This window comes from Lepisma saccharinum, chromosome 9 (assembly GCF_977018435.1).
Source record: "Lepisma saccharinum chromosome 9, izLepSacc3.1, whole genome shotgun sequence".
NCBI lineage: Eukaryota > Metazoa > Arthropoda > Insecta > Zygentoma > Lepismatidae > Lepisma > Lepisma saccharinum.
The window spans coordinates 78,196,743-78,221,553 of record NC_139237.1 but is presented as its reverse complement, the minus strand read 5'-3'; the positions used below and the strand labels follow the sequence as shown (position 1 = coordinate 78,221,553).

The 24,811-nt window shown below is 38.7% G+C and overlaps 1 protein-coding gene across 2 annotated transcripts in view; it reads left to right on the top strand.

Annotated features, from left to right (window-relative positions):
* The first annotated feature begins 8,808 nt into the window (after positions 1-8,808).
* Positions 8,809-24,811, top strand: part of LOC145992174 (uncharacterized) — a 53,774-nt gene continuing 37,771 nt past the window's right edge. For both annotated transcript variants that reach the window (XM_083128472.1, XM_083128471.1), the window contains exon 1: positions 8,809-8,862. The gene's annotated coding sequence lies outside the window, so the exon portion shown is untranslated. The remainder of the gene's footprint in view (positions 8,863-24,811) is intronic.

Sequence of the window (24,811 nt, the reverse complement as noted above, 5' to 3'; positions counted from 1 at the left end):
TAATGAAGAAACCCCGGTTTCAAAACGTAATTTATCTCATGTGTCACATTCTTCTAGCAAGGTTTTTTTTAGTAAAATATGAGAGAAAATTAATTCTTTGGTACGGAACCGTCTTACTTCTGGGGGATAAGATGTACATTTTGTATTTGATTTTTTAAATTTAGCGTTGCTCTTCTTCCACTTTTGGCTAATCCCGACGATGAGAATGAGTGGTCGTCAGATGAAATTGATGAAGGGACACGCACAAATAACACCCATGCCGGGATTCGAGCCAGGGAACTTCGGTGATGAGTCTGAAAGTCGGCCACCAGGCAAGATGTACATTTTTAAAACTTTTTTTAACATACATTCAATAACTTTCAACAGGTCATCACTCAGTGATACACTGCTTATTCCGCATCTATTGACAAATGGAATGTTTTTACACCTTGTAGGCTATGTGGATTATTTTTTCTTTCATAAGTTTGCAACACTGTTAGGGTACACGTGCTTTTGTTTACAGAAGGTCTTAAGTTCTATGATTCTCACTTTAGTATTTTTCAACCTCATTGGCCTTTCCGCGACCCCTCAGCCCCCCCCCCCCCATATGATTAATCCTGGCGCCGCCGCTGGTCCCTCCCTCCCTATCTGCTCCTCTGAAAATATTTCTAAAGCTACGTTTCCATTCTGACAAGTTCCAGACTCATGACGCGCAACATGAGCCGCCGCATGTTGGGCGTCATTTAGTGCACTGTTTCCAATTCGAAACTACTTCTGCAAAATACTCCCGCAAGAACACTGGAATGCCATTTCGGAACGTGAACATCCTTTACACCTGCACCACTTTTTTTTACTCTTTTCAACTTTAATTTTTCCCTCAAATACTGTGATCTGAGTGTGGGGAGTTTTTTCTCAACTTCCTGAACAGTGGCTTCAATGATCTCGGCAATTCGTTGCAAGGTATCCCTCCTACAGCTTGAGTTTTTATGATTCGAACTGGTGACATTCCCCAACACTGACTCCTGTTCATATTGCTCTATAAGTTTTACTACTTTATCTTTCGACCAATCCATATTGTCCACAAAACAAACACACAGGTACAACTAGACAACCAACTACAACAAACAACTACTCAAATAACAGGATGTTGTGTCGTGACGCCGCTTCAGTCCGAAGAACGAGCACGTGGTTGTAGTCGCGTCGTCTGTTTCTACTCTAGTGCGCATGCCCGTGCCCCAGGAACTTGCTGCAGGCTGTTTCCATTGTCTGCGGCGCATGACGCGGCGCATGTTGTGGGTCAAAATCGTTTGAGGCAATTTTGTCCCAGGCACTTACGCCGCGGCATGTTGCAGACAGTTTCCATTTCAACAAATGCTTGTCATTTGCCGCGTCGCATGCCGCGCTACATGTTGTGGTAATGGAAACGGGACTTCAGGTTTACCCGCAAACATGACATCACACGATTGTAAGTAGTATAGGGCAATGGCGATGCTTTGGGTGGACCCCGTAATTTCCGAAAAAAGTTTCGGTGCAAGGAACAAGAGTTCTTGGAAGCGGCTACACTATATCCCAGTAGTCTCATTGTGAGGAACTTTCTTAGTTGTGAAGTAATTTCAATGAAATGTCCAACTGATAAAGATCAGTTCCTGAGATGGTACTGTTTTCATAGGAATTCACATACTTTCTGACTTGGGAAATTTGAACCCGGTATAAATCTCCTGGGCCATGACTCAAATCTGCAAATTTCGGTGCGAGATTCTGAGTCAACCAATAAATGCGCTCCACGAATTAGGCGACTATTTCGCAAAATGTATGGAACTATTTTTCGTATAGCCATGATACGACACGTAACTTTTCCCTAAAGAATGCGAGACGAAACATTGTCAAGTCTCGTCTCGTTCTTCCCGATCGCCGCAACCGAATTGCGCACACTTTAGATCCAGAAATGCGCAGAAATCTCACTGACCTGTTTTGCGCGCAGATTTTGATCCAACGTTGCCACTTTGATAGCTTTAAAGTCTGTGCGCAAAACTGTTTTTTTTTTCTTTAGACAAGAAGAGGGAGAATAAAATAGTAAATCTCTTAAGGATGGAATAAAAAATATAATTTGACCAGTAAATGTAGCAAGTCAAGATACAATTTTCATACCAATTTACTCAAACTCAAAAGTTAGGTTAGGTTAGGTTAATGACTGCACAACAAACACTTCTGTCAATCGAAACTCGTGACATTCGGTATAAATACGGAGATACACCGACCATTACATTCTAGTCCACCAATCAGGTTCATCCTCTATTCCTATCTAATGTTACCCTTCCAGCAAAAACACGTGTAAGTCCACACACACAAACAAACACAACAGAAGTGAGAACGGCTTGAGAACATTTTACATCTGACAACATCGCCTCATTTTTTTTGTGCGCAATCCTGTACATTGTCAACGGCTTATCAGATACCACTGATAAAACCGGAAAAGTGTGCGCAATCTGACTGTAGCCCTCCCGATACCATCTGCACCTTACTTTCCAACTTTTCAATTTCTTTCCGGGACATCCCCTCAACTGATGCCCCATTTCTGAAGCAAGAAAACCGAGTAAAATTTCAATTCAATCCGACAATCGAAAGGCAAGTCACTTGAAGTTTAAAAATTTTAGTCCTTCTTTCACCAAGAGATCCCGGGTTCGATACCCTGTGGAGGCATGGAGACACAGTCGTTCGGATCCCTCTTTAAACTGTAGGTCCAGTCCCGATTAGTGGAATTAAAACAACTCAACAATAACAAAGGTAATAGCCCATTCAATGAAAGGGAAAGCGTCTAATGCCGGCAAAAATTCCCTAAAAGCTAAATTCTGTTCAGTTGTCAGACCTCTACTTCGGAGTTAAAAATCCCAGAAGTCCTCGCCCCTAGGAGCGCAGACTCTAACCACTCTGCCACGGAGGTCGGTTCCAAACATTTGCATACATGAAGGTTCATTTATTTTTAGGAAACCCTAATTTTGTTCAGTACTACAGAAATTAATAGAACATGTAAGTTTCCTCTTACAATGTTCCGTCTAAAGAAGTATAATGGTACTGTGCCTGCCTGTTTGCTTGAAAAAAGGTTCAGAGAGAATGTTTCTACGTGAATAATAATCAACGCAGTATTAGGTTTACTATTACAAGAGTCAAATGAAATCTTACAAGTCCAATAAAAATTGTAGGACAGATTGTAAACAGCTCAAATTTACATGAAGTATCAACTGTTATTTGCAAAATGACCTCAAGGCTGCAACACCAATCAAGTAAGCTTCAAAACGCCATTTTTGTTATTTTAAAGATGTCGCCTCCTCTACACACTTGCAAAAGTGAAGAGGAGTGGTTTCTTGCCCTCTGTCAGCCTAAAACTTACAGAAATTTCTCGGCAAAGAAAAAATCAATATATCTGTGCATGCTTACCATACCAGCAAGTTTCCTAATGGAGGAGAAAGTTCGACAATGACCTCAGTTCGCAGGGAGATGGGTGGAAAGGCCTTCTCAGTGGCTCATAAGTAGGGACCGGATTTTCATGCAAATGCATATTTTTTTATTGCAACCAAAAAGTTTGCACACTTCGTTAAATGTTCGAATCAAGTCATTCACCACCTTTCAGACATGAGTTTATGGTGCATATAAATGCATATTTTAGTTGTTTTGTTAACGGGCATATTTTGGAAGATTTCCTTTTATACTGCATATTTCCTTCATAAACCCATTTTATTTTACATTTTTTTCTAAATATATGTGCGCAAATTTTAATCCTGGCGCCAACGCGACAGTTTCGCCTTCTGAAAGCGACCGCGATCCTATAACGCAAGGCTAGGGTGAGAGATAGCAAATTGAGCCCGAAGTTTTGCTGTCTGCAAAATGTAGCTGTGAAGGGGTTGTGAAAGTGCACAGCATACTTTCAAAAACCCCAGGGTATAAGGAAGTTTGTGACATTGAAGAAATTTTAGCTGGTAAACGCAGTGGACCCTTAGCGACAAAGTCCTTATCAACGGAGCAAATTGCTGCTTTCCAACATGCACCGGTAAGTTCCTGTGAGGCGGAAAGATGTTTCTCCCGCTACGAGGACATCTTAAGAGACAACAGAAGATGACTGACGCTGGAAAACCTAAAATATCTCCTAGAGTTGACGAGCTGTATCTTTGCGGGTGGCCTTGGCTACTACGCGCAGAGTGTGTGAAAGATAAGTTTATGTAGTTGCCACCTACTGGCCCTTTGGGTGGTCGACAGCAAGGACAGAACGCAAGGATAATGACGCGCAGCCGGTAGCTCCTCCCCCTTGCTACTGCGCAGCCGGGCTTGGGCAGGGTTCACCCGCAAAGATACAGCTCGTCAACTCTAATTGTAAACTGTAACAGAATAGAATCCGAACCGTAGGAAAATTGAATGTCAGCACCTTGCATCCTCTTCCTAAAGAGTAAAAGTTCCTCTGCTGCATGTTTTGTAGTCTTTTTTTAGAGCCTTTTCATTAAAATTACATGTACGTAATGTAATTTGAACGTTTTATTTCTTAGTTAAAAAGTTGTGTGGAATCAGTTTTTACACCCGTAATGAAAATTTTGTGTGCATGTTGTATAGCATATTTTGAAAATTTTTTTCTGCATGGATGCATGTATATTTCCACGTTTTTTAGTGCATAAAAATCCGGTCCCTACTCATAACTGAATGCACGTGGACCCCAAAGACTATATTCTCCTTAAAGTATACAGGCGCTAACTCAAAGTTGAAAATATATGTAGATGAGCAATAGTTCTATGCTAAAATGCAGCAAACATGTGCAACCCTACAGAACCTACAGAAATCTACTAGATAAGAAACAAAAACAAATGAAGGTTTTAATTTGACTCTCCCTTGTAGAATCTAGCATTAATCGTAGAATATATAGCTACATAATTATAGATATATAAAATATATAACCATACATAAAACGTAACTCTAAAAATGTTAATTATTAACTATTATTTTCTTTACTCTGTACCTGAAAAAGTACAATTATTCATTTCAGAAAGTAACCAGTCGAAGTTACTCGAAAAAAGTAATAACTGTTACTTCAATTTCCGTTACAAGTAACCTTTCATTGCAAGAACACGCTTAATTTTAAATAGATATTATCTTTCCAGGCATGTAAAATGAATCATTCAACATTTACTCTTACATTAATTGACGGTTTATTGTTAGTTTTAGAAAGCTTGGAGGGGCAATCGCCCCTTTGGGTCCTCCCCTTTAATCCACCCATACATGAAACACCTTGCTTTACGTTTTCCACTCACCCCCCAATTTCTCTAGTGACACTAAAGCTACAAGAAGTGGTAAGATTAATTAGGAGTTGGAAACACTGTTACCACGTCCATCGTGAACTGCCATGTAACAGAGCATTTGAAAATGAAAGCCAATTTGGAACACTGAAAAGGACTGTGTCATTTCCTCAGAACGACACATACATGCGCGCCCTCTCAATCACCGTGTCCACGTTTGACGTGTGCGTGTGAATCAATTCAAATTGACGGACAGACTACAATTGCAGCTGTGGCTTTCTGGTACGTTATAATCTCTTCTCTTCCCCTCTTGCGATGTCACGTGACTTAATGATGTTCCAAGTTAACACTGTCCCAGAGTAACGTCAATATAATAATTGGAACACTTCTAAAAAATAAAACGTTGCGTCATTCACAAACAGGAATTTCATATTGATATGAAAAATACGTTTACGTCAAGATGATACAGGGTCATGCAAAAAAATTTCGTCCGGTTTTAGGGTCTCCTGGACGACGTAGTGGTAACGTCGTCGCCTTGTAATCAGGGGGTCTCGGTGAAGGGACATATTGGTTCTGATATCGCTTTAAAAACTGTAAGTTCAGTCCAGATTAGCCTATCTGTGCATAAAGTGGACTTAAAAGACCTTTCTTGTCTGCAAATACAGGGTGATTAATGGCAAATAAACGAAAATAAAAAGCGTTCAAGTTTTACCAATAACCTTGCAAAATGTCTATGGGGTCTATACACGAGGGCCTACCTGATGACATAGCACGAAAATGCTATAATGCTGTCGCCTTTTAATCAAGGGGTGCCGGGTTTGAAATCCAGTGGTGGCACCTTGAACAGTGGTACGGATCGCCCTTTAAACTGTAGGTCCAGTTCCGATTAGTCTATCTATTGATAAAGTGGATTGAAATAAAAATTCAAATTCAGCTTGTGGGCGACGATGGGATGTACAGTCAAGTTCAATGATACGAGAAGCAAACTCTGCTTGATTATTCGTTCGCTTTCCATGTCCACGGAATGTTCTTGTACTGGTAGATGATGTGCTCTACTTTATAGATGGTTTTGTAATAATTCCCGGATCTCACACAGGGTAAAACACAGTTAGAAAATATGGTATGAAATATTTGATGCTCTCAAAAGAAGTCGTGCGGCGTAAATGAAGGATCTGGTGAACTGGGTGGCCATGTCTCGACTGGTGCGGTCTCACAACATTCATTGCTTTGTCTCCATTCACAAGGAGCGTTCACCACCACCTGGCTAATTTACCTAATCTCCTTACCTACATTATTTTTACAATTACATTTACCCCTAGTTCTAAATATGCCAAAGTTGTTTGGTCAGTAGGGTAACGTCTAGGACTCAGCGTGTACACATAACGTGCTTATACAGAGAAAAGCAACGTTCTTTTTACCTGCGACCAGGGTTGTTAAAGGTCAAGGAATTTTAAATAAATTCAATTCAGGTCCAGGATAGAAAATCAGCAAGCGTAAATGGGTTCTGAACTGTAAAGAACCTTTTTATCTGCAAAGTATTTCAATTCGGTCCAGGGACCTTTTTTCCCGATCAATTTAAATACAATTTTATACAATAATACTTGGATTTCTTTCTTTCGCGTATTTTATAAATATCAATTGTGCATGTGGCAACCCTGAAATTTAGCCTAACTCTACACGCAACCCAACAATGCCTTGGCTAAGTTGGGTTGCCTAGTTTAAAATGTCGTTGTCCAAAAACGTTTGAGAGCCACTGTACCAGTGACATTTTGAAACTTGAAGGTTTTCTCTTTCATTCAGTGCATGGTAAGTTAATGTGTGATTGGTAGGTATAAAATTATACTCATATGAAATCGAACTAATCATTGTGAATAACCCTGTATCATAAATATCTGAATAAAAGTAAATTCGCGTGGAGAATTTCTTAAACCTTTTGGGGTCAATTCAAAACCATATGTAAATTTTCAGAATTTATAAGATCACTGTGGTTCATGGAAATCAAGACTTCGAAAATTGAAGTCCAGTAATATCGTTAGTCAAAATCTTTATTTTTTCGCATAGTTTTTAGAATTCGTTTTTTCTTTTGTTGTTGTTTCGCATATATTTCGTGAAACTAGGTTCTATCTTTCCGTTCTCCGAGAAATTAGTTTCAAAAGAAAAGTGAAGCATTAGTTTTAGAAAACTACAAGTAAATAATTGTATTATTAAAATGAATTTAATAATGAATAAATTTATTATTAAAATAATTTTATAATTTTAGTTCCATTTTTATTTTAAAATAATAATAATGTTTTCATCGAGTTTTGAGAGAGGCCACGTTTACCCAGATGGGGTGATATTATCGATGTCGCCTTGAAATCAAAGGTTCGAGTTTCGATTCCCAGTTTAAACTGCAGGTCCAGCCCAGATAAGCCTATCTGTGCATGGAAAATACATTTACGTCAAGATAATATAGGGTTATGCAAATTCGATAGTAACCTATCGTTCCGTAAAAGCATGGGCGGAGTTCTGGAGGGGCCAGGGGGGGCCTGGCCCCCAACTTAAAAAAGACCAAAAAATAACAAATGATTAAGTTCAGTTACTACATTTTTGTTATGAAGCCATACCGCAAATCTTGACGTTTGGCATGATGGCATGTGCGGTAATTGCGCCGCAATAGTGGGTCTTAGACGATTTCATTGATGTGTACAGTTTGAAGAAAGAAAAACATAAAATGACTTTGTGTTGAGTCAACAGTTACTGCTGAGGCATCAAAAGAACTTTTCAATTTAATTTTTCTAAAATTTCTGAAGCTTACTATTGTACCGTAACTTTTTAAAAGTAATACGAGTATTGTATCAATAAAAAAATAATGAAATGCAAAATGCAATAATCGTACTGTTTTGCTTCTTTTAAAACTGACAACGAATATACTAATTAATGTTTGTTTACTTAAGGGAAGAAATTTAACATTTTCAAATCTAAAAGGTCTAGAACTCAGTGCTTTTAAGTTGTTGTTTTTTTTATTTCCGGGGTAAGGTCTCCGGACCTCTTATAAGCTAGGGGCTATTCAACAACCCTCACGTACATCATATGCTTCTCCCAGAGTCTGCCCCCCCCCCCCCCAAAGCAAAAGCTCAAACTTCGCCCATGCATAAAAGATACCGAGATACGTCCATAAAAGAAGAAGAGTAATTGCTTTTGTTTATGAAGTTTGAATGTAGAGGTTTTTGTTCCATTTTGAAGCCAAAAGAAATAAGTACAGTTAGTGACAATTTCATATGACGCGAGTTTTATTGACAGGGGTTCATTCTTTTATTTTGACTGCGATCGGAAAGAGGTAGAACTGGTTTATCAGGGGTAAGTCGCCCTCTCTAACCCTTTCTCTGGCGTCGTCACTGGTGCGAAAAACAACATAAAACCCATGTTGTTACCCCAGGTTTCTTTCTCGAATGCCGCGTGACGTAACAGGCATGATGTGACCCAGTCTCCGACTCCAAAAAGTGACGTAGGGGTTCCGAAAATAGCGCCGGTCCATTTTTACCTTTGTTCAACATATCGGTTGGTTCAAACAGCCTTGAGGATCAGCCGAGAGAGGGCGACACTGCAGCTCGTGTTAATTTCCACGGTAAGTCTTCGTCAACAATTCCCTCTTCTGTCTTGATTTATTTACATCAATTACACTAATAGTTTTCTAACTTTGGTTGATATAGTGAAAAAAATAACGCAGGTATTAGTGGGAAAAAATCACAACGTGGAAAAATCTGTTGAAACAGTGTGTGCGGAAATGAAACTTGATATTCACAAATCGTTCGTAATGTTCATGAAACGAATTGGGTCATAGAGGGCGCGCTGTGTGTGGAAGGAGTGCGAGATCATATTACAAAGCTTTACGCTGCTTCCTGCACAGGAGTATTGTCCTTACGATTCCAAGAATGATACAAAAATCTAGTAATAAGAGCTCTATGATGTGTGTGGCGTATTAGTTTTGTTGTTGTTCTGTTCAGGATCTGGTGCGAGCACATCGAGTTGCTAACAGTCACTAAAACTGATTTTTAAGCGCTCTAAACCTGATCCTTCTAACCTAACAAGTCTGCATAGTGCATAAGTGGTTAGGTTTGGAGCTCTCAGCAATTAGTTTTAGTGACTGTTAACAGCTGGATAAGCCCCGCACCAGACCCGTTTTGTTCAGGATTCTACTATTTAACGCGGGCTCCCACATCCAACAGACAGTAGTGGTATTACAAAACTGACAATTATCCGTTTCAAACTGCTAATTATATCAACAAACAGTCAACAATGTTTTCGATATTTGTTACTGTTGATTAAAAAGTAATAGTAAGGTATCAGCGAATATCTTTTTATAACTATGCATATCGAAGTTTCGCATTTCGTCATTGAAACATCAAATCCTTGCACAAGTAAAAGAGTTTACTGTTCGTGGTAATTCATTTATCAAGAACCACCAATTGTTAATTTAATTGGTTCTACTAAAAGTTAATTTGTTATAGAACAAAAAAATGACCTAAATACGAGATTGTAAAATGCAATAGCGATTCGTGGAAATTAAAAAAAATAATATACCTACATCAATACTGGAACGGTGAGGGCTCAGATAGATATTTTTCGTGAGCAAATGAATGATTAATTATGCAATTATTATTCTAATAGAGTTAACATTATTAATAAGAACACGTATTATTTCGCTTGAAAAAAAGGGATAACATTTCTTTGCATATATGTGCATCATCTATGAATACGTCCTTTCCCAAACAAAAATTTTAATTGGCCCACTGGTTTTTATCAGGCGAGACAATATACTGAGATCAGTGACAGGTTATACCAAAGGGTATTTAACTCCTCCTTGACAATGCAAAGATTTCATGAAGATTTACATAGCTTGCAGAGCTCTTTGGGGAGAGACAAGTTTCGACAGTTCATGTGATCTTTGGATAACTGGCAACATTGTCAATGTTGGTTTACTGTTATTTAAACATCTAAAAGGGGAGGTGAGACTTACTATTCGTTTCTTCCATTTTTATTGTCCACTGTAATCATGGAACTTATCTTTAGAAGAAAGAATTGCATGCGAATTAATGTATAGGAATCTAGACCAAGGACAAGTGTTGCTAATTGCGGTAACAAAGAATGTTTGAAAATATCATCAGTATGGCAAAATGGATTATTGGATTAATATACTTATGAACATTTAATTAACTTTTGTCCATATATTCCAAAGAATAACTCAAAGATAATTGATTATATGGTGATACCTTAACATTGAGTTACGGTGGAGTGAATTAATTTTAATAGCAATACTAAAAATGTATATTATATCTCACAAATTGCCGTAACTTTGTTGTGGTCATGTCATAAAATCAGAGTAAATAGCAGAAACTTGAAAGTGCACTGAATCCAGATTTCTTCAGCTTGCCATTTGCTTTTGGGATTGATTTTACTTCGCTTTTCTGTCACTTTGGCTAATCCCGAAGATGAGGGATGAAATGTGATAAGATGGAATTGATGAAGGTACGGACAATCACAATTACCACCTTTTCCTCTAGTGATTCAGACTAATTCGAGGAAGAGTTCTTTTCCACGTTTCCTAAAAGCATTTGCCTTGAACAGCCCGTATGAGTCCCAATCCTGAAAAATGTACAGTCAACGGCAAAGATAGTAGTAAGTAAATTGTCCATTACTCTTTATTCCACACCCTGTGTTGTTTCAAGGAATGCATTTCTGTTTATACGTAGCAGATGTTGTCCTCTGCCTATTGCCGTGCTTACTTCAATTCATGATCATCACATTGTGGAAAACGGACTGAATGAAAATGGTGATGGACAATTTGCCTACTATTTCTTTCGCCGTTGGGTGTACTTAAAGTACCACTTAAGAAAAACAACTTTAAAAATATACTTTTTAGTATATGGACATATTAGTTCATACGCATCTACTAAATATTGATAAACGAAATGCGAATTCATCATTTAGAAAATACGAATTATTGAATCCGAAAGTTCTATGGATGTTCACCTCCTTTGGAACTGTATAAATACTCTTTTCGAATTTGTACAAATGTTGAAAAAAAGCAGGGATAAGGACAAAAACCTAATTATTCCCTCCTCCTCCCTCCTACTCTATGATAACATTAGTGATTGGAAGTGCCCTAAGTCTAAAGCTGTTTGTAACATGTTACGTAAGTTACTTGTACTTGTATTTTTCTAGGGAGAAAACCTAAATTACATCATGCTTGCCCGGCATACATTGTTAGATTACTTGCCTGTCACAGTAAAATAAAGTGTTAGAGTGCGCGTCAAATCTCCTGCGTATGGCCTTGAGCGGCAGTCAATCACAGACGTGCGGCGTTGCCGTTCTCTTCTTGACAAAGCGTTTCACTCAACGCCGTGTGAGATTTCGACATGGCGCCGCTGCAGTGCGCTGTTATTGGTTATCGCCATATGCAGGAGATTTGGCGCGCACTCTAGTGGAGAAGTCCCTGGGCCTTCTATAGCGTCCCATTCGGACCCCTAGATGGGGTGGTTGCCCTAGGTGGGGTAGGGTGTGTGTTCAGCCTATCAGAGACAGGAAGGGGGAGGTATCAGACAAGAGTAGGCAAGAGAAATAGAAGCGAAATAATGCATTTATTGTATACGCCAGGCAGAGCATAGACCCAGAGCTTGAATAGTGTGGTTACCACAACTTTTAAAACTATATCCTGAAACATATTGAGTGTCACAGAAGTGATTTTCATTGTCTAATATGCATCCAGTATTTTGTTCGAAGTCCTATAGTTGTGTTTCTATTTTTTTGTTATTAAGCGTCGATTTTCTTCCACTTTTGGCTAATCGCGACGATTAAGATGATTGAGGCCCCGAGTTGGGACTCGAACCCCGGGCCGACCTACGTGGCGGAGGGGTTAACGCCAGGTGTCCCGGCTTCTAATCCAGGCCTTGGCATGGGCATAGAAAGCAGGAAGGAATAAGCAGTTTTCTTCTGCCAGCGCTGTTTGTAGCGGTGGAACTAAACACCCCTCCCCCGCAGTCCCAGGTCGTGTGTTTTTAAATAGCCACTTGCTTCAGCTTCCTTGCCTCCCCGCGTGCAATCGGGGAGGAACATCGATTGTCAATGGGATGCGATGGAGAACGATCAGTGGCGTATATAAGGCAGTATTTTAAGTTACTAAAATTATGGTTTAGAAGCTTGTTTTAATAGTTCGCATAATACCGGGTGTTTCATAAATAATTGAGGGATTACAAAAATTTATTGCAAGTAAACTTTTGAACTTACGTTAATGAAACCAGCTCAGAACGATCGAGGAACGCACACAGCTTGTGCGTGCGTGTTTTGTTAAGCTGAGCGTTCATATCCCTGCCGCCAGGCGACACTCAAATCAGCCACATCATTCACATCACTCACAGTGTTTTGTGCAATGTTTTGGTCCCCAAGATCACCGGACCTTACACCGTGTGACATAATTTTGTGGGATTTCATCAAGGGCAGGGTATTCGTCTCACCGACGACACGTGATATCGCAGCCCTAAGGGAACGTATCGTCGCAGCGATAGACACTATCGACAGACCCATGTTGATGCGAGTGTGGCAAGAACTAAGCCAAGCGTCAAGTCAACTTTGCAGCAGGTTTTCTCATATGTAGATCCAAACGTGCGCGCAAGAATATAGTTCCACTGAGACGGGTTCTATTCCGACACAACTGCATACTTGCAAGAAAACAGTTATTTAATTTGTAAAATACAGACAAAATAATACATCCATTAGCAGGTATGTACTTGATCGGTTGCAATCACTGTGCAGACGAACTAGGATCCGCAGATTCGCCAACTGGGGTTTGTATTGCGCTGAAGAATCGCTGAAGATCAAGAGCGAGTCGAGCAAGACTGAATACGTTGCAGAGCGATTGATTAATAATGGTGCTATACAGCGGCGAGAATGGCTATTGTGTTGATGTGTGCGGTGTCACCCGTGGTGCACACATTGAACATTTGTATGCGTAAAAAAGACAACAACAAAAACTGTTTGAATTCCTCGTTCGTTCTGGACTGGTTTCATTAACGTAAGTTCAATACTTTATTTGCAATACATTTTTGTAACCCCTCAATTATTTATGAAAAACCCGGTATATAATGAACATTTACCCATATCTAAATACGTGGGTTAAGTCATAACTCATGGCAACTATTTTATTTCTCGTGAACAGGCGACAACACGTAAAATGTAAGATATACATTTGAAAGTGTATGGAATGTACTTTCGAAATAAGCCACCAGATGAAGTCTGGATGCAGGAGACTCTCGTAGGGAAGAGGCAGAACATATGACATTGGACAACAGTGTTTTATTTTGGCAGTTGACACACTGCCCCGTATGAAGGCCTCCTCCCAACTCGCCACTGTTTGATTGGGGCATGACATGCTCTGTATGGCATTCCCGTGGAGAACTGCTATTCTAACGTACGAACTTTGCTCCTGCTTCATGACCTCCATTTTCGAACGATGTCACTCACCGACTGAACTTGGGTACGTGTTTACTACCCCACCGTTGTTTACATACACCATCTGGTGGCTTCTTTCGAAAGTACATTCCATACACTTTCAAATGTACAGATTTTTCGTGTTGTCTCCAGTTTGCGAGAAAAAAATAGTTGCCATGACTTATGACTTAACCCTCGTATATAAAAATATATGAAAAAGTTGGTTTACAGGCGGTAAACGCGATAATATGAATGATACGCCACTGGAATCTGTTTCTCATCCATACAGTACTACTAGCAAAATTGGCGTTGTCTTGAACTTCATTTATCTGAGAACGATGATCTGCTATTGACATACGTCGGTGGTGTGTCGTATACTGATGCATTGTGGTTCTTTCTTATTTGTTATCCCAGTTGTCTCTCTTCCGAGCAAATGAAGCCAAGTTCTGACAACAACCCGACTGCGTGTCTCTCTGTCCATTCCAATGGCATGTCCTAATTCCTACGGCCATTACAGAGAAGACACCCCCCTGCCCCTTTGGCTCGAGGATTTGTCGATCAACGGGTCAGTAGACAGCGCGAGGGTCACCGCAGGTCAGCCAAGCTCTTTGGGCGGTTTCCAAGTGGAAAACAACAAAACATTGACGAATAACCAGTGTGGCCTTCACTGGTACGATACACCATTAACCTGATTCTCTAAACTTGCAACTCTGGGAATAGTGGAGTTTGCGGGTGTGGTTTATATGCAGCAGGTGTCTGGGCCTATTCTGTTGCTTCTGCTATGATTAGAAAAGTGGCAAAATAGGTGTAATGTAGCCAGGGCCGTCAACTTTTTGGGGCTCAAACACTGGAGTCATAAGTTCACACACACACGAAAAAATCTCATAAATCTTCCTTTCCATGTATACCATGATGTTAATACAGAGCACATGAACAATTCATTCTTACTTTTTTTTAATGTTATTTACTGATTTTAATAAGCATTACACCACGAATCACAATAACAAATATAATAATAATAATACCAGTGGTATCGGAATCGGAAAGTATCGGTTAGATTTTATTTACCGATACCGAGCGACAGTGGCGGCGATTGGGTTCCCAAACCGGGGGGCAAGGGGCCAAAACTGGGGGGGCAGTATACATCCCTTTGTAGATAAGGTTTAGCATAGTGCGAGGGCAAAAGTAGAGAAAAGTGGGGGCAACTGCCCCCCTCGCCCCCCCCCCATAATCGCCGCGACTGCCGAACGATTCTTTTCCGGCTTTTTGATCGATTGCAAGGTCTCCAAATTTACAATTTTTCGGAGTCCTGGAAATTATGCAAAATTCGAAGTTTCCATTGATTTTGTACCTGTATTGTGTGAGAAATACTGTATCTTGTGATTACATAACATGTATTTTTATATTCTGATATGATTTATTAATATTCTAAAGCAAGACTCTGGTGAACTGATGCTTATAATTGGAGTGGAATATTCACTCACTAATGTTCATAAATATTTTGAATAACTTTTAATTGTTACAATTTTCAAGTATCGATATTGGAGGGAACCCGGTAAGGGTCTCGGTATAGGTATGGGTATCGGCTCGGCAGTAATAATAACAACAACAACAACAATACGGTTCATGAGCCGCGGGCCCATATAAGAAAAAGCGTTGGAGGACGGTCAAAGCATTGTATTGTCATGATGTAAATGTTACAGTGTTTATGATGGGCAACAGTTTTCTTGTTGGCGTGGAAGGTATACCTTCTATGAAGCCACTCACATATCAACCTCTCTTCCACGTAGTATTACTCTGGGTTGCATTTTCAAGACTAACGAGGGTCTGGTGCCTGGACACACAGTCAGGATATTCCTCTGTGTTAGTAGCGGAACCACAGTGGGATAGGGAACATCCCCCGAACCTCGGACGGAATCAATTATGCAGGGGGCAAGGGGGGCAAACATTGAAATAAGTACCGAGGCAGCAGTGCTTACGGTCTGCTCAAACTTTAAAAAGCACATGGAAAATTATTAATATAAACTACATCAACAAAAGTTTTCTTCTTTTTATCAAATACCATAACCCAGTATCAAATCCGCGGTGGCCCAGTCGGTAGTCGACCTGCATGGCGAAAGGTCCCACGTTCGTATCCAGGGTAACAATTGGATATTTGTGTTTGTCGTGAATGAAAAATAGAGAACTGAGCCAAATTAATATGCAAATATGAAAAACATTGGAATGAGGAAACTACTGTTTAGGCTTTAAGGGGTTTTCCTTTTAAAAGAATAAAGTGTCAAAAGTCTATGTGAAATGTGGGAGACCCGTGTTCGATTCTCCTGATAGGTGATTTCATATGGATTTTTTCATCAATGTCCCTGCATGGATTTATTTATTGATTTAGTTTATTTCACTTCGCTTTTCTGCCAATTTAGGCTAATCACGAAGATGAGGATGAACGTTGACAAGATGAATTAGATGAGGATGAATGTTGACAAGATGAATTAGATGAGGATGAATGTTGACAAGATGAATTAGATGAGGATGCATGTTGATAAGATGAATTAGATGAGGATGATGTTGACAAGATGAAGTAGATGAGGATATAACCGATTATTGTAAGACTCTTCCTCCGGAACGAATGAGGAGAAATAACACTTCACAACCTCTTAAGTAATAGACTGTTCTGGACTTTTGGCGCACAAAGAGTCCAGTCGGCGGTTAGGTGTTATGACCTCGCGTCTTTGCGGTTCGTGTTCGCGCGCTCGTTGCTGGCAAAACTTGGAAAATTTGCAGTGACACGAGCAGTTGACATTTTGATATTTCGTTACGTTGAAATGCTAAATTGAATAGTGAGTTCGATCCCAAAAAGGAACTTGAACGGTGAACTTGCAGCCTGGAAGAAGGAAGAGTTGCAGCGTAACCGGATCGGATCGCCTTCTACAGTCTGAAGCGGAATGATCAGGAAGTGCATTTAAGAAATTAGGAAGATACGTCAACAGTGGTTTTGTTAGTGATAAGTGAGCCTGGTTTAAATGTCGAGAGCTCTCGTGAATATGGTTTATGGATTATTAGCGTCGATCAGTATAAGGTAACAAGTACAGCGCTGAACTACAAAAAAGCTAGCTAAAACCGTGAGTAATATTTCCAATGTGTTAATTTTTTTTTATTTTGTGTTCATTTTATGCAAGATTTATACATTGAAACTTCACCGAGACAATCAGGGCATTCTCTGTATATCCCTGTATCTGGATTTTCCGGTGTAAACCAGGTGAAGGAGACTTAACAAGGGCCTCCTTGCGATTGTTTAAGTAAAAATAGAATTTGAGTAATAAAAACATGTGAAATGTGATTTTCATCTTTGCTTCACTCATTTAATCAGGTTTTGTAAAAAACTGAAAAATCCTGCTTGTATCTTGAACGAAAGCAGGCAAACGCATTTTCGTAAGCAAAATACTCTTTTTATCGTTATATGGTGCCCGAAACTCCCGGGAGTTGCCTTAGATTGTCTTGGTGAAAGAAAAAAGAAATGAAAGAGGTAACAGGCATTGTGTTGGTTCGTTGTGGGCGATGTTTATGTAAACATTGAGTGTTGCAACCTGCGTTCGTGTTTGTCGGCAGCATGGCTCGTACAATACGGAAAGCTCCTTGTTGCGGCAGATTGTTGATTTCAGACGCTGCTGTACAATGTTCAGACTGTAAACAATGGGTGCATAAAGACTGCCTTGAGAAAGATTTTTCCTGCAAGCAGTGCAAGAACGGAGCTGAAAATGAAGTTCATGATAATGAAAAAATAGACGAAAAAGAACAGGGTGTTTCGAAAGAAAGTGACGAATTTGGTTGTCAAGTTGACATTGATCGGGGAAAGAAAAATGAAATTTTAAATAAAGTTTTGTCGCTTATGGAACAGAGTAGGCTAGCGCAGGAGAACTTATGCCTAAAATGGGAAGAAAATAAGGAACAAGATAAGCTAAAATGGGAGAGATTATACGAAAAAATGGAACAAGATAGGTTAGAACGGAGACAGGAAGAAGAAAAAGATAGGCTCCTGCAGGAAGACTTATACAGAAAATTGGAGCAGAAGGAGGAACAGAATAAATTGGAACTCAAGGAAATAATAGATGCTTCCATGCAAAAAATAAATGACAAGATGGAGGGAAGACTAGGCGTTTTGAAAGTGGAAGTCACTAGGATAGAAAAAATGGAGGTCGTTATGAAGGAAAATAAAGTATCATGTCAATTTCAGACCGGAATTGATGAAGTAAAATATGATTGTAATGAGGTCCGTGACAACAGTGAGAAGACAGAAGATAGTTCTGATCAATTACTAGTGGCTATAGAAAGTAAACAAAGGGAGACAGATTGGAAAGTGCAGGTTCTAGAGGAACGAGTGTGCGTGTTGGGAATGAAAAAGCAACAAGTTGAAGATGAGTCACTCGGAATACAGCAATCTCAGGAAGTGATAAGTAAAAAGGAAAGTTTTCACGAAAAACCTGAGAAAAATTATGTTTCCTGAACTGAAAGAATGTGTAACTTTAGACGTGACGATACCGGAAATGACTCTGATCAGTAGAAGGAAGAGAAGTAAAATGAGGCTCAGATATATTTCTGTAAAGAAAAAGAAGAAAATGAAGAGAAAGAAATTGAAAGCTGCAAAGAAAATTGAAGGAGCGTCAGTGAAAGCGAAGAAGAAAGTTCGTAAAAGATCTAAGAATGTCAGCGCAGAAAGATCAGACACAAGTATGGAAGAGATGACACCAGAAAATAGAGCAATGCATTCATCTGATGAGCGTGAAAGAAAGTCCCAAAAGAAACGAGACAGGAAAGAATGGAAGAAAGTTAAGAAGAAAGTTGCTAGTGATGATTCTCATAGTGAGGAAAATATACTAATGGACAACAAGAAACGAAAAGAAAAGACTTTAAGAAAAAGAGATAATATAAATAGTTTTGGCAGACTAATAGTTTCTCTACTTGACGAAAGTTGGAAGAAGATGATGAAAAATGAAAAGCAGAGAGAAGGGAAGAAGAAGAAGAAAAGGAAAAAAGGCATGATAGCTACGACGAACAGGGATCTTTAGAAGTGGAAGTAACAACCAAGACGTATAATTCAAGAAGAGATATTTTGAGTAGTCGATTGATAATGATGTTTTCCTAAAGTTGGTACATTTTATGTAAAATATCGAAATTTCCATTTCACTTGTAGAAATGTTGATAATCACTAATTTATGTAGGTTTTTGATAAAATGATGGAAATTGTTGAAATGTAAATAAGCTGTTTAAAAAAATGTGTGTATGTTGTTATGAGCCAAGTATATTGAAAATTGAGAAAATGAAAAGAAAAAGTTTTTTTTAATGTCAGTTGTTTTGTATAGGTTATGTTAAAACTAGTTGTGGTTCAATGTAAAAAGTTTAATGATGGTTTTGATAAAAGCTCTGGTAACTATTATTGTCAATGAGCAGGTAGATAATGAAAATTTGAATTTGAAAATAACTTTGTAATAAGAGAAAAATGCCAAAGAGTAAGAGAAATAAATGGAAGTAAGCCTCAAAATCGTTAAGAATAATGAAGAACAAATGAGAAAGAAGATAGAACAGTCATACTCAGAAGAAAGTTATTTGAGGAAATTCTTTGGAAAGCAAGGTTAAATAGCATTAAGAGAATGATGAAGTGATGAGAGTTCTTGGACATAGCTATATGAGGTAAAAGTCAGTGTGTATTAAAATATAGTGCGAGAGAGGCACATAAATATAAGGTCGAAGGCGGACCAGAAATGAAAAATAGTAGGTCGAAGGCGAACCGAAAATTATTGTAGTTACGTAATAAAGAACATGCTGATATTTAAGTGAAAGATTATGTCCAGAATTCTGCTGCAAGTTAAGAAATAGTTTGTTAAAGAGATAAGCGACGTATTGTACGATGTAATTTCCTGAAATTAGTAATTTGAGCATGCTGATACACTAAAGAAGAAAGAAGAAATGACAGGTAAAGATCATTGCAAGAGAAAGGAGGTTTACTGTTAGATTAATTTCATGAGTATGATGATATTTTGTAAAGATAGAAATCAAAATATTTTTATAATGTTCTTCACTTACCCACCTGTACCCGCTCTAGTAAATAATTGAATCACAACATGAAGAAAATTTAAAATTATGGAATTGCAGTAACTGTAAGAGAGAAATTTATGTAAGTCAGTTGAAACAATTTGAAAACGTGCAAGACAATATGTAAATGATTGAAGTTACTTGTAGTATATTGATAAATTATGTAGTAAAGATTCAAAGTTGATTTTATGTAATCTATGAAGATATATATGTAATGAAAATAAATTGAGTAATATGTTTATTATGCTTCAATGTTTACAACTTGTAATTTTATGGAGATTATTCTTACTATGTGGTTGTAAGAAACGATTGAACAGAATTAATATGTGAAATTGAAGGAAAATCTATGTGTTTACTATGTTATAAGATATTTTGAAATTGTAACCTGAATTTTTTTTAAATGTATGTACGAGGGCTGGTCAAATATTTAAGGAGATAAAGAGACTTGGAAAGACATTAGCTCTCCTTGATCAGTCCATCTAATGCCTTTCTTGGGGAAGGGGCATCTATAACCGATTATTGTAAGACTCTTCCTCCGGAACGAATGAGGAGAAATAACACTTCACACCCTCTTAAGTAATAGACTGTTCTGGACTTTTGGCGCACAAAGAGTCCAGTCGGCGGTTAGGTGTTATGACCTCGCGTCTTTGCGGTTCGTGTTCGCGCGCTCGTTGCTGGCAAAACTTGGAAAATTTGCAGTGACACGAGCAGTTGACATTTTGATATTTCGTTACGTTGAAATGCTAAATTGAATAGTGAGTTCGATCCCAAAAAGGAACTTGAACGGTGAACTTGCAGCCTGGAAGAAGGAAGAGTTGCAGCGTAACCGGATCGGATCGCCTTCTACAGTCTGAAGCGGAATGATCAGGAAGTGCATTTAAGAAATTAGGAAGATACGTCAACAGTGGTTTTGTTAGTGATAAGTGAGCCTGGTTTAAATGTCGAGAGCTCTCGTGAATATGGTTTATGGATTATTAGCGTCGATCAGTATAAGGTAACAAGTACAGCGCTGAACTACAAAAAAGCTAGCTAAAACCGTGAGTAATATTTCCAATGTGTTAATTTTTTTTTATTTTGTGTTCATTTTATGCAAGATTTATACATTGAAACTTCACCGAGACAATCAGGGCATTCTCTGTATATCCCTGTATCTGGATTTTCCGGTGTAAACCAGGTGAAGGAGACTTAACAAGGGCCTCCTTGCGATTGTTTAAGTAAAAATAGAATTTGAGTAATAAAAACATGTGAAATGTGATTTTCATCTTTGCTTCACTCATTTAATCAGGTTTTGTAAAAAACTGAAAAATCCTGCTTGTATCTTGAACGAAAGCAGGCAAACGCATTTTCGTAAGCAAAATACTCTTTTTAATGTTATAAGGATGAATGTTGATAAGATGAATTAGATGAGGATGAATGTTGACAAGATGAATTAGATGAGGATGAATGTTGACAAGTTGAATTAGATGAGGATGAATGTTGACAAGATGAATTATAAGAGGAAGAATGTTGATAAGGAACAATCATTACAAACACATATGGACAACACACAACAAGGATGATTATACTGGTCATAGGTCCACACGCCAGTCCCATTAGTCTGCAAGATGCAGTCCAGTGTGTGCAGCGTGGAAGTGAGGTTCACATTTGAGTGTCTTCGATGTCCCTGTGTGGAGCGGCTTTGGGGTTTACCCATCCTCTAATAATATGCGTACCTGCCGTGCTTCCATGCAAATTAGCATTCACAGAGCTGATTCCACAACCGAATCACCAGGAACGTCCTCGGTGTAATTGATTAAAATGCTTTTCTTGTAGGTTTATTATCCATTTCTAATATTTTTCTCCAAGTACTACTTAACTATTTATAGCGCTACTTCGTAAACCCGTAAGAACATACCAGTGAGATTATTTCTCATTCACTTTGGTTTGTTACGGAACCTACATCATACGCTCCTACATAGGCAACCATCCTTCACAAGTTCACGGTGGGCCCTAATGGATTCTCTTTGCATTTGCTATAATGAAAATATAAGACTTCTCTATTAAAATCATGTAAATAATTCTCTTGGTATGTCCCAAGAGGTCTCATACTAATGTAATGCCTGAATCACACGAGGCTAGATTTCTCGCTGGATTTTCCAGTTGCGCTGTTGTCGTCTATGATCAATTATTCGTGTACTGTTATTAAATGCAAAATATCTTTCACAATTCGCGAAGGAGAAGAAAAACTTCTGTGGGCTGATTACTTATCTAAATTACCTGAATATTAGCATAAATGGAAACGCAGCAAATCACTTTTTGAAAATAACTTTTATCACAAAACTTCACAACTGTTACATCGAATTCTTGACTGTTATCTCTGTTACCATAGCAACGACAATGTTGCCAAACACATTAACGTTGTACAATTTAAATTAATAACCTCACAAACTGTTACACCATAAGAACACGAAGACAGTGTTTCGAAGAAAGTGAATGATATTCAACAACAGTTTGGAACATAGATATTAACAATGGAACCTGAACTCAGCAACTTTGGCTAGAAACTGCAAACGCGGTGTGAGCCAAAAAATAAAGAAGAAGAAGAAGTTGTACAATTTTACATAAATAGAAAACAAACGTTATTATACAGCAACTTGAATATTAACATTTGAAGTTAAAATAGATAGTAATTGTAATTGTACATTTCCAAATGAACATAAAAAGTCAAATAAATTTGTGCTGTAGAGAACAGTCACACAGTTGGACTTGGAGTGGCTCATCTGCGAGCTTTCACATCCCATGATACTCGTTACCTTACTTGTCGGTATTTTTTTTTTTTTGTTCCCACAAGACATTGCGCGGAGCAGACAAGCTGGAAAGGTGGACGAGCGACTTCAGAAAGAAGGTCGTACGAGAATAGCTAAAGCTGTTGTTATTAAAAATTATAGAACTGAAAGAAAAGTATGGGCTAGAAATTGGCTCGATACCTAATCAGTGATGTGCGTCTACGCGTAAACAACGACAGTCTATTTTATACACGTAGACGACATAATCTATATAAAGAACATGGCGAAAGGTGATAACTTAGCAAAGGGCGCCGTGGAATTAAAAGAAAATTATACTGCGTATCAGTTGCTGATGTGTGAGGAGAACTTTTCATACTCTTTCTTCCTAATTCGAACAATTTCTCACCTAGGAAGAAACCTAATATAGGAAATATTCTAGCGTTTTATGGGAAAAAGACCACTCTTGCCTCACGACTGCCATCTGTTGTTGTTTTTTGCATACTATTTATCTTCTTGAATAGTTGATAATAGAAAAGAAGAGAAATTTTGTTGTAAATAGGATTCTTTTAATTTTGTTAGGAACCAATATAGTTGAAAATGTCACTTTCCATTCATGAAACCCTTGAAAATTAATTTTAATGCACTTTAGATTGTCTACGTAAGTTTATGTAAACTACAACCCAATGTAATCTACGCGTAGATTACGTGTAGACAACGCATGTAGACGTAAACTTATAGTCTACTGCACATCACTGAACCTAATATGTTAATCAACGTATACATATGATATTCGCAACATTTATTCACAAAAATAATATTTTGTTCAATTAAGTACGTCAAACATTTAATACACTGGTAATAATAAGGTTATTTCATTCTCGGCTAATCACAAATATCGTGTACAAATCACGTCACTTTGGAAAAATTCCTGAATATTAATTAACACGACGAGCAAACAAAAACAACTAACAATCGGAAACGACAGACAAAAAACTCTTTTCCTTGCGATACTCACAGATTATCTTCACGTAATCAAACTTTCGTTCTGATTGGCTGTTACCACTGAATCTAGCAGAGAATCCAGTTGCAATTAGAACACGGTTTACAAAACCAGTGTAGCATAGCAGCCAACATTTCCAGCCAGTCCAGCGGCAACTAGGGCTTTGCTATTGGAAATCTAGTTCAGGGAGTAGAAAGCTGGAGCGTCTAGTAGTTCGTACGCATGACGCTAGATAGCGTACGGAATTGACAGCTTCTTCTCTCGAGCGAATAACGCTCGAACAGGCAAACGATCGATGCGTTGTATACATATAACCGTCATTTGTCTGCGGTAGGGGGCCTCAAATATGGATCGTGAAGTGAAAGACGCTGTTAAAATGTAGTTTAGTCTATCTTACAAATAGTGATACGATATATGAAATGGCCTCCCCGATGGCGCAGTGGTAGTGTCGTCGCCTTGTAATCAAGGGGTCCCGGGTTCGATACTCGGTGGAGGCACATAGTGGTTCGGATCCCACTTTAAACTGTAGGTCCAGTCCCGATTAGCCTTACTGTGCATAAAGTGAACTTAAAACACTAAATCAACCATAGCCTATATGAAAATGAAATAGATGATTATCGGCTGAAACTACAAGGGCGGATTTTTACAAATGAGCTATGATTATTGTCACATTGAAATGATATTTGATTCTATAGGTGAGTTTCATGTGTCGTCAGGATGTGCACAGACGCCATGTTTGCGGTCAATTTTGTTTGTCGTGGAAATAACGTGAACTTCCGTTTGAAACGCCGAATAATGTACAATTTACCATCGTAAAGAAGGTTCAAGTCTCCCGCCTGCCTACTTGAATTCCGTATGTATACAAGAAGTGGCCTCCATCATCCGCGCTTTCCAGATTTCACCTGTGGACGGGCTGGTGCACCGCTTATGCACGCTTCGGCTTTCCGTATTTCACCGGGGAGAACCAAAGCTTTCACCACGTTAAACCATGACGTCATCAATTTACACCATTGGTGCGGCTGGTGAATCAAAATGGCGTCGTCTGCATTGAAACTTGTTTTGATTCGAGATATGCGTCCTGTAGGCAATAGAACAGAATGACACGTCGATTTTGTTGCACGAAGGGCGAATAAACTCGATGCAGGCATAAACTGTCGACATTTTAAATACTACTGCTCCTTCACTTGCACTACAAAGTGAAATAAAGTATGCCGATGCATTAAAACATGCGTCAATCTTCT